The sequence below is a fragment of the Festucalex cinctus genome, chromosome 20 (genome assembly GCF_051991245.1).
Source record: "Festucalex cinctus isolate MCC-2025b chromosome 20, RoL_Fcin_1.0, whole genome shotgun sequence".
Taxonomy (NCBI): domain Eukaryota; kingdom Metazoa; phylum Chordata; class Actinopteri; order Syngnathiformes; family Syngnathidae; genus Festucalex; species Festucalex cinctus.
The window spans coordinates 15,115,260-15,130,321 of NC_135430.1; positions in this window are offsets into that span (position 1 = coordinate 15,115,260).

A 15,062-nucleotide genomic window follows, 5' to 3' on the forward strand; every position below is an offset into this window, starting at 1 on the left:
TCAGTAACACGTTATAATTTCTATACAAACACGACTAAAATGGTTGACATTATAATTCACAAACTTGGTGTTGTTCTCAGTTGCAAAGGTCGCGGGGGTGCTGCAGCCTATCCCAGCCGGCTTCGGGCAGTAGGCGGGGTACACCCTTGAACTGGTTGCCAGCCAATCGCAGGGCACACAGAGACAAACAAGCATCCATACGCACAAGCACACCGAGGGACAATTCGGAGCGCCCAATTAACCTGCCATGCATGTCTTTGGAATGTGGGAGGAGACCGGAGTACCCGGAGAAGACCCACGCGGGCACGGGGAGAACATGCAAACTCCACCCAGGAAGGCCGGAGCCTGGACTCGAACCCGAGTCCTCAGCACTGGGAGGCGGACGTGCCGCCTATATCTATTGTCATTTTTTGATAAAAAGAAAAAAACCCTGACGATACGTGGTCATTTTTTAGATAGAAAAATAAGCCTTAATATACTGGGGTTTTTTTTTTTGTTTGTTTGTTTGTTTGTTTGTTTTTAATAGAAAACAAAGTGTTATTCGTGGTAATTTTTTTATTTAAAAAAAAACCCAACTTACTATACATGGTCATTTTTTTTAAATTAAAATAAAAAGCCTTACTCTACATGGTTATGAAAAAATAAATAAATAAACTTATTAAAAGCTGTACTATATGTCAGTTTTTTCCAATTAACATAATAAAAGTCTGACTATACATGGTCTTTTTTTTTTTTTTACATAATAAAAACCTTACTATACATGGTCGTTAAAATATATATATATATATATATATATATATCTTTACGATACATGGTCATTTAATGAAATGAAAAAGCCTGACTATACATGGTCGTGGTCATTTTAAAAAACAAAACAAAAATACTTTACTATATATGGTCATTTTAAAAAAATAAAATAAAAAGCCTCACTATACATGGCCGTTTAAAAAAAAATAATTTTTTTTTTAAAAGCCTTACTATACATGGCCATTTAAAATAGTTAAGAAAAAGCCTTACTATACATGGCCGTTTTTAAAAAAAATAAAAAAGCCTTACTACACATGGTCATTTTTAAAATAAAATTAAAAAGCCTTACTATACATGGACATTTAAAAATTTGTTTAAAAAGCCTTACTATACATGGATGTTGAAAAAAATTAAAAAGCCTGACTATGCATGGTCGTTTTTTTAAAAAAACAGACACCATACTATACATGGTCGTTTTTCTTTTTTTTTTTTAATTAAAAAGCCTTACTATACTATATATATAGATACTATATATATATATATATATATATATATATATATATATATATATATATATATATATATATATATATATATATATATATATATATATATATGTCGGGGGTTTTTTGTGTGTCTTTTTTTTTTTTAATAAAACGCCTTACTATGCATGATCGTTTTTTTACAAAAATAAAACGCCTTACTATACATGGTCGTTTTTTTGTGTGTTTTTTTTTTTTTTTTTTTTTTAAATAAAACGCCTTACTATACATGGTCGTTTAAAAAAAATAAAAAAAATAAAAATTAAAACGCCTTACTATACATGGTCGGTTTTTTTGTGTATGTGTTTTTTTTTTTTTTTTTTTTTGGTCGTTTTTTTACAAAAATAAAACGCCTTACTCTACATGGTCGTTTTTTTTTGTTTTTTTTTTAACAAAAATAAAAGGCCTTTACGATACATGGTCGTTTTTTTACAAAAATAAAATGCCTTACTATACATGGTCGCTTTTTAACAAAAATAAAACGCCTTACTATACATGGTCTCTTTTTTTTTGTTTTTGTTTTTTTTTTAACAAAAATAAAACGCCTTACTATACATGGTCGTTTTTTTACAAAAATAAAACGCTTACTATACATGGTCGCTTTTTTTTGTGTTTTTTTTTTTTTTTTTTATAAAACGCCTTACTATGCATGATCGTTTTTTTACAAAAATAAAACGCCTTACTATACATGGTCGTTTTTTTGTGTGTTTTTTTTTTATTTTTTTAAATAAAACGCCTTACTATACATGGTCGTTTAAAAAAAATAAAAAAAATAAAAAATTAAAACGCCTTACTATACATGGTCGTTTTTTTTGTGTATGTGTTTTTTTTGTTTGTTTTTTTTTTGGTCGTTTTTTTACAAAAATGAAACGCCTTACTCTACATGGTCGTTTTTTTTTGTTTTTTTTTTAACAAAAATAAAAGGCCTTTACGATACATGGTCGTTTTTTTACAAAAATAAAATGCCTTACTATACATGGTCGCTTTTTAACAAAAATAAAACGCCTTACGAGACATGGTCTCTTTTTTTTTTGTTTTGTTTTTTTTTTAACAAAAATAAAACGCCTTACTATACATGGTCGTTTTTTTACAAAAATAAAACGCTTACTATACATGGTCGCTTTTTTTTGTGTTTTTTTTTTTTTTTTTAATAAAACGTCTTACTATACATCGTCGTTTCTTTTTTTTTTAACAAAAATAAAACGCCTTACTATACATGGTCGTTTTTTTACAAAAATAAAACGCCTTACTATACATGGTCGCTTTTTTTGTGTGTTTTTTTTTTTTTTTTTAACAAAAATGAAACGCCTTACTATACATGGTCGTTTTTTTACAAAAATAAAACGCCTTACTATACATGGTCGTTTTTTTACAAAAATAAAAGGCCTTACTATAAATGGTCGCTTTTTTTTGTGTGTGTTTTTTTTTTTTTTTTTTTTTTAATAAAACGCCTTACTATACATGGTCGTTTTTTTTTGTTTTTTTTAACAAAAATAAAACGCCTTACTATACATGGTCGCTTTTTAACAAAAATAAAACGCCTTACTATACATGGTCGTTTTTTTTTACAAAAATAAAACACCTTACTATATATGGTCGGGTTTTTTTTAGTGTTTTTTTTTTTTTTTTTTTTTAATAAAACGCCTTACTATACATGGTGTTTTTTTTCCCCAAAAATAAAAACGCCTTACTATACATGGTCGTTTTTTTTTCCCCCCCAAAAAAACGCCTTACGATACATGGTCGTTTTTTTTCCCAAAATAAAACACCTTACTATACATAGTCGTTTTTTTCCAAAAAAAAAGCCTTACTATACATGGTCGTTTTTTCCCCCCCAAAAAAAGCCTTACTATACATGGTCGTTTTTTTTCCCCCAAAAAAAGCCTTACTATACATGGTCGTTTTTTTCCAAAAATAAAACGCCTTACTATACATGGTCGTTTTTTTTCCCCAAAAAAAAGCCTTACTATACATGGTCGTTAAGTTCAAAAAAAAAAAAAAAGCCTTACTATACATGGTCGTTTTTTTCCCCAAAAAAAGCCTTACTATACATGGTCGTTTTCCCCCCCCCCAAAAAAGTCTTACTATACATGGTCGTTTTTTTCCAAAAAAAAAAAAGCCTTACTATACATGGTCGTTTTTCCCCCCCCCCCAAAAAAAGCCTTACTATACATGGTCGTTTTTTTCCCAAAAAAAAGCCTTACTATACATGGTCGTTTTTTTCCCCCCCCCAAAAAAGCCTTACTATACATGGTCGTTTTTTTTCCCCAAAAAAAAGCCCTACTATACATGGTCGTTTTTTCCCCCCAAAAAAAGCCTTACTATACATGGTCGTTTTTTTTCAAAAAAAAAAAAAAGCCTTACTATACATGGTCGTTTTTTTCCCCAAAATAAAACGCCTTACTATACGTGGTCGTTTTTTCCCCCCCAAAAAAAGCCTTACTATACATGGTCGTTTTTTTCCCCCAAAAAAAAGCCTTACTATACATGGTCGTTTTTTTCCCCAAAATAAAACGCCTTACTATACATGGTCATTTTTTTCCCAAAAAAAAAATAACTATACATAGTCGTTTTTTTCCCAAAAAAAAGCCTTACTATACATGGTCGTTTTTCCCCCCCCCCAAAAAAGCCTTACTATACATGGTCGTTTTTTTCCCCAAAAAAAAAAGCCTTACTATACATGGTCGTTTTTTTCCCCAAAATAAAAAGTAATAAGTATGGCTTTTTTTTTCGACAAAAAAACGACCATGTATAGTAAGGCTTTTTTTTCCGACAAAAAAACGACCATGTATAGTAAGGCTTTTTTTTCCGACAAAAAAACGACCATTTTTAGTAAGGCTTTTTTTTCCGACAAAAAAACGACCATGTATAGTAAGGCTTTTTTTTCCGACAAAAAAAAGACAATGTATAGTAAGGCTTTTTTTTCCGACAAAAAAACGACCATGTATAGTAAGGCTTTTTTTTCCGACATAAAAACGACCATGTATAGTAAGGCTTTTTTTTAAGACATAAAAACGACCATGTATAGTAAGGCTTTTTTTTTTTTTTTTTTTTATTTTTTTTTTTTTTAATTCCTAGTCATAATTACTCAACTCATTGCTCCTCTTTCCAGTAAACAGACTAACAGACCCGTGGTCTAGTGGTAGAGTGTCTACACTCTAGACACTGAGGTTGTGGGTTCGATCCCAGGCTGAGTCAAACCAAACGACCATGTATAGTAAGGCTTTTTTTTCCGCCAAAAAAACGACCATGTATTGTAAGGCTTTTTTTTCCGACCGAAAAAACGACCATGTATAGTAAGGCTTTTTTTTCCGACAAAAAAACGACCATGTATAGTAAGGCTTTTTTTTCCGACAAAAAAACGACCATGTATAGTAAGGCTTTTTTTTCCGACAAAAAAAACTACCATGTATTGTAAGGCTTTTTTTTCCCGCCAAAAAAACGACCATGTATAGTAAGGCTTTTTTTTCCGACATAAAAACGACCATGTATAGTCAGGCTTTTTTTTCCGACAAAAAAACGACCATGTATAGTACGGCTTTTTTTTTCGACAAAAAAACGACCATGTATAGTAAGGCTTTTTTTTCCGACAAAAAAAACGACCATGTATAGTAAGGCTTTTTTTTTCGACAAAAAAACGACCATGTATAGTAAGGCTTTTTTTCTGACAAAAAAACGACCATGTATTGTAAGGCTTTTTTTTCCCGCCAAAAAAACGACCATGTATAGTAAGGCTTTTTTTTCCGACATAAAAACGACCATGTATAGTCAGGCTTTTTTTTTCCGACAAAAAAACGACCATGTATAGTAAGGCTTTTTTTTCCGACAAAAAAAACGACCATGTATAGTACGGCTTTTTTTTTCGACAAAAAAACGACCATGTATAGTAAGGCTTTTTTTTCCGACAAAAAAAACGACCATGTATAGTAAGGCTTTTTTTTTCGACAAAAAAACGACCATGTATAGTAAGGCTTTTTTTTCCGACAAAAAAACGACCATGTATAGTAAGGCTTTTTTTTCCGACAAAAAAACGACCATGTATAGTAAGGCTTTTTTTTCCGACAAAAAAACGACCATGTATAGTAAGGCTTTTTTTTCCGACAAAAAAACGACCATGTATAGTAAGGCTTTTTTTTCCGACAAAAAAACGACCATGTATAGTAAGGCTTTTTTTTCCGACAAAAAAACGACCATGTATAGTAAGGCTTTTTTTTCCGACAAAAAAACGACAATGTATAGTAAGGCTTTTTTTTCCGACAAAAAAACGACCATGTATAGTAAGGCTTTTTTTTCCGACAAAAAAACGACCATGTATAGTAAGGCTTTTTTTTCCGACAAAAAAACGACCATGTATAGTAAGCCTTTTTTTTCCGACAAAAAAACGACCATGTATAGTAAGCCTTTTTTTTCCGACAAAAAAACGACCATGTATAGTAAGGCTTTTTTTTCCGACAAAAAAACGACCATTTTTAGTAAGGCTTTTTTTTCCGACAAAAAAACGACCATGTATAGTAAGGCTTTTTTTTCCGACAAAAAAAAGACAATGTATAGTAAGGCTTTTTTTTCCGACAAAAAAACGACCATGTATAGTAAGGCTTTTTTTTCCGACATAAAAACGACCATGTATAGTAAGGCTTTTTTTTAAGACATAAAAACGACCATGTATAGTAAGGCTTTTTTTTCCGACATAAAAACGACCATGTATAGTAAGGATTTTTTTTTTTTTTTTTTTTTTTTTTTTTTTTTAATTCCTAGTCATAATTACTCAACTCATTGCTCCTCTTTCCAGTAAACAGACTAACAGACCCGTGGTCTAGTGGTAGAGTGTCTACACTCTAGACACTGAGGTTGTGGGTTAGATCCCAGGCTGAGTCAAACCAAACGACCATGTATAGTAAGGCTTTTTTTTCCGCCAAAAAAACGACCATGTATTGTAAGGCTTTTTTTTCCGACCGAAAAAACGACCATGTATAGTAAGGCTTTTTTTTCCGACAAAAAAACGACCATGTATAGTAAGGCTTTTTTTTCCGACAAAAAAACGACCATGTATAGTAAGGCTTTTTTTTCCGACAAAAAAAACGACCATGTATTGTAAGGCTTTTTTTTCCCGCCAAAAAAACGACCATGTATAGTAAGGCTTTTTTTTCCGACATAAAAACGACCATGTATAGTCAGGCTTTTTTTTCCGACAAAAAAACGACCATGTATAGTAAGGCTTTTTTTTCCGACAAAAAAAACGACCATGTATAGTACGGCTTTTTTTTTCGACAAAAAAACGACCATGTATAGTAAGGCTTTTTTTTCCGACAAAAAAAACGACCATGTATAGTAAGGCTTTTTTTTTCGACAAAAAAACGACCATGTATAGTAAGGCTTTTTTTCTGACAAAAAAACGACCATGTATTGTAAGGCTTTTTTTTCCCGCCAAAAAAACGACCATGTATAGTAAGGCTTTTTTTTCCGACATAAAAACGACCATGTATAGTCAGGCTTTTTTTTTCCGACAAAAAAACGACCATGTATAGTAAGGCTTTTTTTTCCGACAAAAAAACGACCATGTATAGTAAGGCTTTTTTTTTCGACAAAAAAACGACCATGTATAGTAAGGCTTTTTTTTCCGACAAAAAAACGACCATGTATAGTAAGGCTTTTTTTTTCCGACAAAAAAAACGACCATGTATAGTAAGGCTTTTTTTTTCGACAAAAAAACGACCATGTATAGTAAGGCTTTTTTTCTGACAAAAAAACGACCATGTATAGTAAGGCTTTTTTTTCCGACAAAAAAACGACCATGTATAGTAAGGCTTTTTTTTCCGACAAAAAAACGACCATGTATAATAAGGCTTTTTTTTCGACAAAAAAACGACCATGTATAGTAAGGCTTTTTTTCTGACAAAAAAAACGACCATGTATAGTAAGGCTTTTTTTTCCGACAAAAAAACGACCATGTATAGTAAGGCTTTTTTTTCCGACAAAAAAACGACCATGTATAGTAAGGCTTTTTTTGCCGACAAAAAAACGACCATGTATAGTAAGGCTTTTTTTTCCGACAAAAAAAACGACCATGTATAGTACGGCTTTTTTTTTCGACAAAAAAACGACCATGTATATATAGTAAGGCTTTTTTTTTCCGACAAAAAAAACGACCATGTATAGTAAGGCTTTTTTTTCCGCCAAAAAAACGACCATGTATTGTAAGGCTTTTTTTTCCGACCGAAAAAACGACCATGTATAGTAAGGCTTTTTTTTCCGACAAAAAAACGACCATGTATAGTAAGGCTTTTTTTTCCGACAAAAAAACGACCATGTATAGTAAGGCTTTTTTTTTCCGACAAAAAAAACGACCATGTATTGTAAGGCTTTTTTTTCCCGCCAAAAAAACGACCATGTATAGTAAGGCTTTTTTTTCCGACATAAAAACGACCATGTATAGTCAGGCTTTTTTTTCCGACAAAAAAACGACCATGTATAGTAAGGCTTTTTTTTCCGACAAAAAAAACGACCATGTATAGTACGGCTTTTTTTTTCGACAAAAAAACGACCATGTATAGTAAGGCTTTTTTTTCCGACAAAAAAAACGACCATGTATAGTAAGGCTTTTTTTTTCGACAAAAAAACGACCATGTATAGTAAGGCTTTTTTTCTGACAAAAAAACGACCATGTATTGTAAGGCTTTTTTTTCCCGCCAAAAAAACGACCATGTATAGTAAGGCTTTTTTTTCCGACATAAAAACGACCATGTATAGTCAGGCTTTTTTTTTTTCCGACAAAAAAACGACCATGTATAGTAAGGCTTTTTTTTCCGACAAAAAAAACGACCATGTATAGTACGGGTTTTTTTTTCGACAAAAAAACGACCATGTATAGTAAGGCTTTTTTTTCCGACAAAAAAAACGACCATGTATAGTAAGGCTTTTTTTTTCGACAAAAAAACGACCATGTATAGTAAGGCTTTTTTTTCCGACAAAAAAACGACCATGTATAGTAAGGCTTTTTTTTCCGACAAAAAAACGACCATGTATAGTAAGGCTTTTTTTTCCGACAAAAAAACGACCATGTATAGTAAGGCTTTTTTTTCCGACAAAAAAACGACCATGTATAGTAAGGCTTTTTTTTCCGACAAAAAAACGACCATGTATAGTAAGGCTTTTTTTTCCGACAAAAAAACGACCATGTATAGTAAGGCTTTTTTTTCCGACAAAAAAACGACAATGTATAGTAAGGCTTTTTTTTCCGACAAAAAAACGACCATGTATAGTAAGGCTTTTTTTTCCGACAAAAAAACGACCATGTATAGTAAGGCTTTTTTTTCCGACAAAAAAACGACCATGTATAGTAAGCCTTTTTTTTCCGACAAAAAAACGACCATGTATAGTAAGCCTTTTTTTTCCGACAAAAAAACGACCATGTATAGTAAGGCTTTTTTTTCCGACAAAAAAACGACCATGTATAGTAAGGCTTTTTTTTCCGACAAAAAAACGACCATGTATAGTAAGGCTTTTTTTTCCGACAAAAAAAACGACCATGTATAGTACGGCTTTTTTTTTCGACAAAAAAACGACCATGTATAGTAAGGCTTTTTTTTTCCGACAAAAAAAACGACCATGTATAGTAAGGCTTTTTTTTTCGACAAAAAAACGACCATGTATAGTAAGGCTTTTTTTCTGACAAAAAAACGACCATGTATAGTAAGGCTTTTTTTTCCGACAAAAAAACGACCATGTATAGTAAGGCTTTTTTTTCCGACAAAAAAACGACCATGTATAATAAGGCTTTTTTTTCGACAAAAAAACGACCATGTATAGTAAGGCTTTTTTTCTGACAAAAAAACGACCATGTATTGTAAGGCTTTTTTTTCCCGCCAAAAAAACGACCATGTATAGTAAGGCTTTTTTTTCCGACATAAAAACGACCATGTATAGTCAGGCTTTTTTTTTCCGACAAAAAAACGACCATGTATAGTAAGGCTTTTTTTTCCGACAAAAAAAACGACCATGTATAGTAAGGCTTTTTTTTTCGACAAAAAAACGACCATGTATAGTAAGGCTTTTTTTTCCGACAAAAAAACGACCATGTATAGTAAGGCTTTTTTTTTCCGACAAAAAAAACGACCATGTATAGTAAGGCTTTTTTTTTCGACAAAAAAACGACCATGTATAGTAAGGCTTTTTTTCTGACAAAAAAACGACCATGTATAGTAAGGCTTTTTTTTTCCGACAAAAAAACGACCATGTATAGTAAGGCTTTTTTTTCCGACAAAAAAACGACCATGTATAATAAGGCTTTTTTTTCGACAAAAAAACGACCATGTATAGTAAGGCTTTTTTTCTGACAAAAAAAACGACCATGTATAGTAAGGCTTTTTTTTCCGACAAAAAAACGACCATGTATAGTAAGGCTTTTTTTTCCGACAAAAAAACGACCATGTATAGTAAGGCTTTTTTTTCCGACAAAAAAACGACCATGTATAGTAAGGCTTTTTTTTCCGACAAAAAAAACGACCATGTATAGTACGGCTTTTTTTTTCGACAAAAAAACGACCATGTATATATAGTAAGGCTTTTTTTTTCCGACAAAAAAAACGACCATGTATAGTAAGGCTTTTTTTTCCGCCAAAAAAACGACCATGTATTGTAAGGCTTTTTTTTCCGACCGAAAAAACGACCATGTATAGTAAGGCTTTTTTTTCCGACAAAAAAACGACCATGTATAGTAAGGCTTTTTTTTCCGACAAAAAAACGACCATGTATAGTAAGGCTTTTTTTTCCGACAAAAAAAACGACCATGTATTGTAAGGCTTTTTTTTCCCGCCAAAAAAACGACCATGTATAGTAAGGCTTTTTTTTCCGACATAAAAACGACCATGTATAGTCAGGCTTTTTTTTCCGACAAAAAAACGACCATGTATAGTAAGGCTTTTTTTTCCGACAAAAAAAACGACCATGTATAGTACGGCTTTTTTTTTCGACAAAAAAACGACCATGTATAGTAAGGCTTTTTTTTCCGACAAAAAAAACGACCATGTATAGTAAGGCTTTTTTTTTCGACAAAAAAACGACCATGTATAGTCAGGCTTTTTTTTTTCCGACAAAAAAACGACCATGTATAGTAAGGCTTTTTTTTCCGACAAAAAAAACGACCATGTATAGTACGGCTTTTTTTTTCGACAAAAAAAACGACCATGTATAGTAAGGCTTTTTTTTCCGACAAAAAAAACGACCATGTATAGTAAGGCTTTTTTTTTCGACAAAAAAACGACCATGTATAGTAAGGCTTTTTTTTCCGACAAAAAAACGACCATGTATAGTAAGGCTTTTTTTTCCGACAAAAAAACGACCATGTATAGTAAGGCTTTTTTTTCCGACAAAAAAACGACCATGTATAGTAAGGCTTTTTTTTCCGACAAAAAAACGACCATGTATAGTAAGGCTTTTTTTTCCGACAAAAAAACGACCATGTATAGTAAGGCTTTTTTTCCAACAAAAAAACGACCATGTATAGTAAGGCTTTTTTTTCCGACAAAAAAAACGACAATGTATAGTAAGGCTTTTTTTTCCGACAAAAAAACGACCATGTATAGTAAGGCTTTTTTTTCCGACAAAAAAACGACCATGTATAGTAAGGCTTTTTTTTCCGACAAAAAAAACGACCATGTATAGTAAGGCCTTTTTTTTCCGACAAATAAAAACGACCATGTATAGTAAGGCTTTTTTTTCCGACAAAAAAACGACCATGTATAGTAAGGCTTTTTTTTTCCGACAAAAAAACGACCATGTATAGTAAGGCTTTTTTTTCTCGACAAAAAAACGACCATGTATAGTAAGGCTTTTTTTTCCGACAAAAAAAACGACCATGTATAGTAAGGCTTTTTTTTCGACAAAAAAACGACCATGTATAGTAAGGCTTTTTTTTTCCGACAAAAAAAACGACCATGTATAGTAAGGCTTTTTTTTTCGACAAAAAAAACGACCATGTATAGTAAGGCTTTTTTTCTGACAAAAAAACGACCATGTATAGTAAGGCTTTTTTTTCCGACAAAAAAACGACCATGTATAGTAAGGGCTTTTTTTTTCCGACAAAAAAACGACCATGTATAATAAGGCTTTTTTTTCGACAAAAAAACGACCATGTATAGTAAGGCTTTTTGACAAAAAAAACGACCATGTATAGTAAGGCTTTTTTTTCCGACAAAAAAACGACCATGTATAGTAAGGCTTTTTTTTCCGACAAAAAAACGACCATGTATAGTACGGCTTTTTTTTTCGACAAAAAAAACGACCATGTATAGTAAGGCTTTTTTTTCTGACAAAAAAACGACCATGTATAGTAAGGCTTTTTTTTTCCGACAAAAAAACGACCATGTATAGTAAGGCTTTTTTTTCTGACAAAAAAACGACCATGTATAGTAAGGCTTTTTTTTCGACAAAAAAACGACCATGTATAGTAAGGCTTTTTTTCTGACAAAAAAACGACCATGTATAGTAAGGCTTTTTTTTTCCGACAAAAAAAACGACCATGTATAGTAAGGCTTGTTTTTTCAACAAAAAAAACGACCATGTATAGTAAGGCTTTTTTTTTCCGACAAAAAAACGACCATGTATAGTAAGGCCTTTTTTCCGACAAAAAAACGACCATGTATAGTAAGGCTTTTTTTTCCGACAAAAAAACGACCATGTATAGTAAGCTTTTTTTCCGACAAAAAAACGACCATGTATAGTAAGGCTTTTTTTTCCGACAAAAAAACGACCATGTATAGTAAGGCTTTTTTTTCCGACAAAAAAAGGACCATGCATAGTAAGGCTTTTTTTTCCGACAAAAAAAACGACCATGTATAGTAAGGCTTTTTTTTTTCCGACAAAAAAAACGACCATGTATAGTAAGGCTTTTTTTTTCCGACAAAAAAACGACCATGTATAGTAAGGCTTTTTTTTCCGACAAAAAAACGACCATGTATAGTAAGGCTTTTTTTTCCGACAAAAAAACGACCATGTATAGTAAGGCTTTTTTTTCCGACAAAAAAAACGACCATGTATAGTAAGTCTTTTTTTTTCCGACAAAAAAACGACCATGTATAGTAAGGCTTTTTTTTCCGACAAAAAAACGACCATGTATAGTAAGGCTTTTTTTCCGACAAAAAAAACGACCATGTATAGTAAGGCTTTTTTTTTCCGACAAAAAAACGACCATGTATAGTAAGGCTTTTTTTTCCGACAAAAAAAAACGACCATGTATAGTACGGCTTTTTTTTTTCGACAAAAAAAACGACCATGTATAGTAAGGCTTTTTTTTCCGACAAAAAAAAACGACCATGTATAGTAAGGCTTTTTTTTTCGACAAAAAAACGACCATGTATAGTAAGGCTTTTTTTCTGACAAAAAAACGACCATGTATAGTAAGGCTTTTTTTTCCGACAAAAAAACGACCATGTATAGTACGGCTTTTTTTTTTCGACAAAAAAAACGACCATGTATAGTAAGGCTTTTTTTTCGACAAAAAAAACGACCATGTATAGTAAGGCTTTTTTTTTCGACAAAAAAACGACCATGTATAGTAAGGCTTTTTTTCTGACAAAAAAACGACCATGTATTGTAAGGCTTTTTTTTCCCGCCAAAAAAACGACCATGTATAGTAAGGCTTTTTTTTCCGACATAAAAACGACCATGTATAGTCAGGCTTTTTTTTTCCGACAAAAAAAACGACCATGTATAGTACGGCTTTTTTTTTCGACAAAAAAAACGACCATGTATAGTAAGGCTTTTTTTTCCGACAAAAAAACGACCATGTATAGTAAGGCTTTTTTTTTCGACAAAAAAAACGACCATGTATAGTAAGGCTTTTTTTTCCGACAAAAAAAACGACCATGTATAGTAAGGCTTTTTTTTCCGACAAAAAAACGACCATGTATAGTAAGGCTTTTTTTTCCGACAAAAAAACGACCATGTATAGTAAGGCTTTTTTTTTCCGACAAAAAAAACGACCATGTATAGTAAGGCTTTTTTTTCGACAAAAAAAACGACCATGTATAGTAAGGCTTTTTTTTTCCGACAAAAAAACGACCATGTATAGTAAGGCTTTTTTTTCCGACAAAAAAACGACCATGTATAGTAAGGCTTTTTTTTCCGACAAAAAAACGACCATGTATAGTAAGGCTTTTTTTTCCGACAAAAAAACGACCATGTATAGTAAGGCTTTTTTTTCCGACAAAAAAACGACCATGTATAGTAAGGCTTTTTTTTCCGACAAAAAAACGACCATGTATAGTAAGGCTTTTTTTTCCGACAAAAAAACGACCATGTATAGTAAGGCTTTTTTTTCCGACAAAAAACGACCATGTATAGTAAGGCTTTTTTTTCCGACAAAAAAACGACCATGTATAGTAAGGCTTTTTTTTTCCGACAAAAAACGACCATGTATAGTAAGGCTTTTTTTTTCGACAAAAAAACGACCATGTATAGTAAGGCTTTTTTTTCCGACAAAAAAACGACCATGTATAGTAAGGCTTTTTTTTTCGACAAAAAAAACGACCATGTATAGTAAGGCTTTTTTTTCGACAAAAAAACGACCATGTATAGTAAGGGCTTTTTTTTCCGACAAAAAAACGACCATGTATAGTAAGGCTTTTTTTTTCGACAAAAAAACGACCATGTATAGTAAGGCTTTTTTTTCGACAAAAAAACGACCATGTATAGTAAGGCTTTTTTTTCCGACAAAAAAACGACCATGTATAGTAAGGCTTTTTTTTTCGACAAAAAAACGACCATGTATAGTAAGGCTTTTTTTCTGACAAAAAAACGACCATGTATAGTAAGGCTTTTTTTTCCGACAAAAAACGACCATGTATAGTAAGGCTTTTTTTTCCGACAAAAAAAACGACCATGTATAGTAAGGCTTTTTTTTCCGACAAAAAAACGACCATGTATAGTAAGGCTTTTTTTTCCGACAAAAAAAACGACCATGTATAGTAAGGCTTTTTTTTTCCGACAAAAAAACGACCATGTATAGTAAGGCTTTTTTTCCGACAAAAAAACGACCATGTATAGTAAGGCTTTTTTTTCCGACAAAAAAACGACCATGTATAGTAAGGCTTTTTTTTCCGACAAAAAAACGACCATGTATAGTACGGCTTTTTTTCCGACAAAAAAACGACCATGTATAGTAAGCTTTTTTTTTCGACAAAAAAAACGACCATGTATAGTAAGGCTTTTTTTTTCCGACAAAAAAACGACCATGTATAGTAAGGCTTTTTTTTTCGACAAAAAAACGACCATGTATAGTAAGGCTTTTTTTTCCGACAAAAAAACGACCATGTATAGTAAGGCTTTTTTTTCGACAAAAAAACGACCATGTATAGTAAGGCTTTTTTTTTCCGACAAAAAAACGACCATGTATAGTAAGGCTTTTTTTTCGACAAAAAAAACGACCATGTATAGTAAGGCTTTTTTTTTCGACAAAAAAACGACCATGTATAGTAAGGCTTTTTTTTCCGACAAAAAAAACGACCATGTATAGTAAGGCTTTTTTTTCGACAAAAAAAACGACCATGTATAGTAAGGGCTTTTTTTTTCGACAAAAAAACGACCATGTATAGTAAGGCTTTTTTTTTCGACAAAAAAAACGACCATGTATAGTAAGGCTTTTTTTTTCGACAAAAAAACGACCATGTATAGTAAGGCTTTTTTTTCGACAAAAAAAACGACCATGTATAGTAAGGCTTTTTTTTCTGACAAAAAAACGGACCAGCTGTATAGTAAGGCCTTTTTTTCCTGACAAAA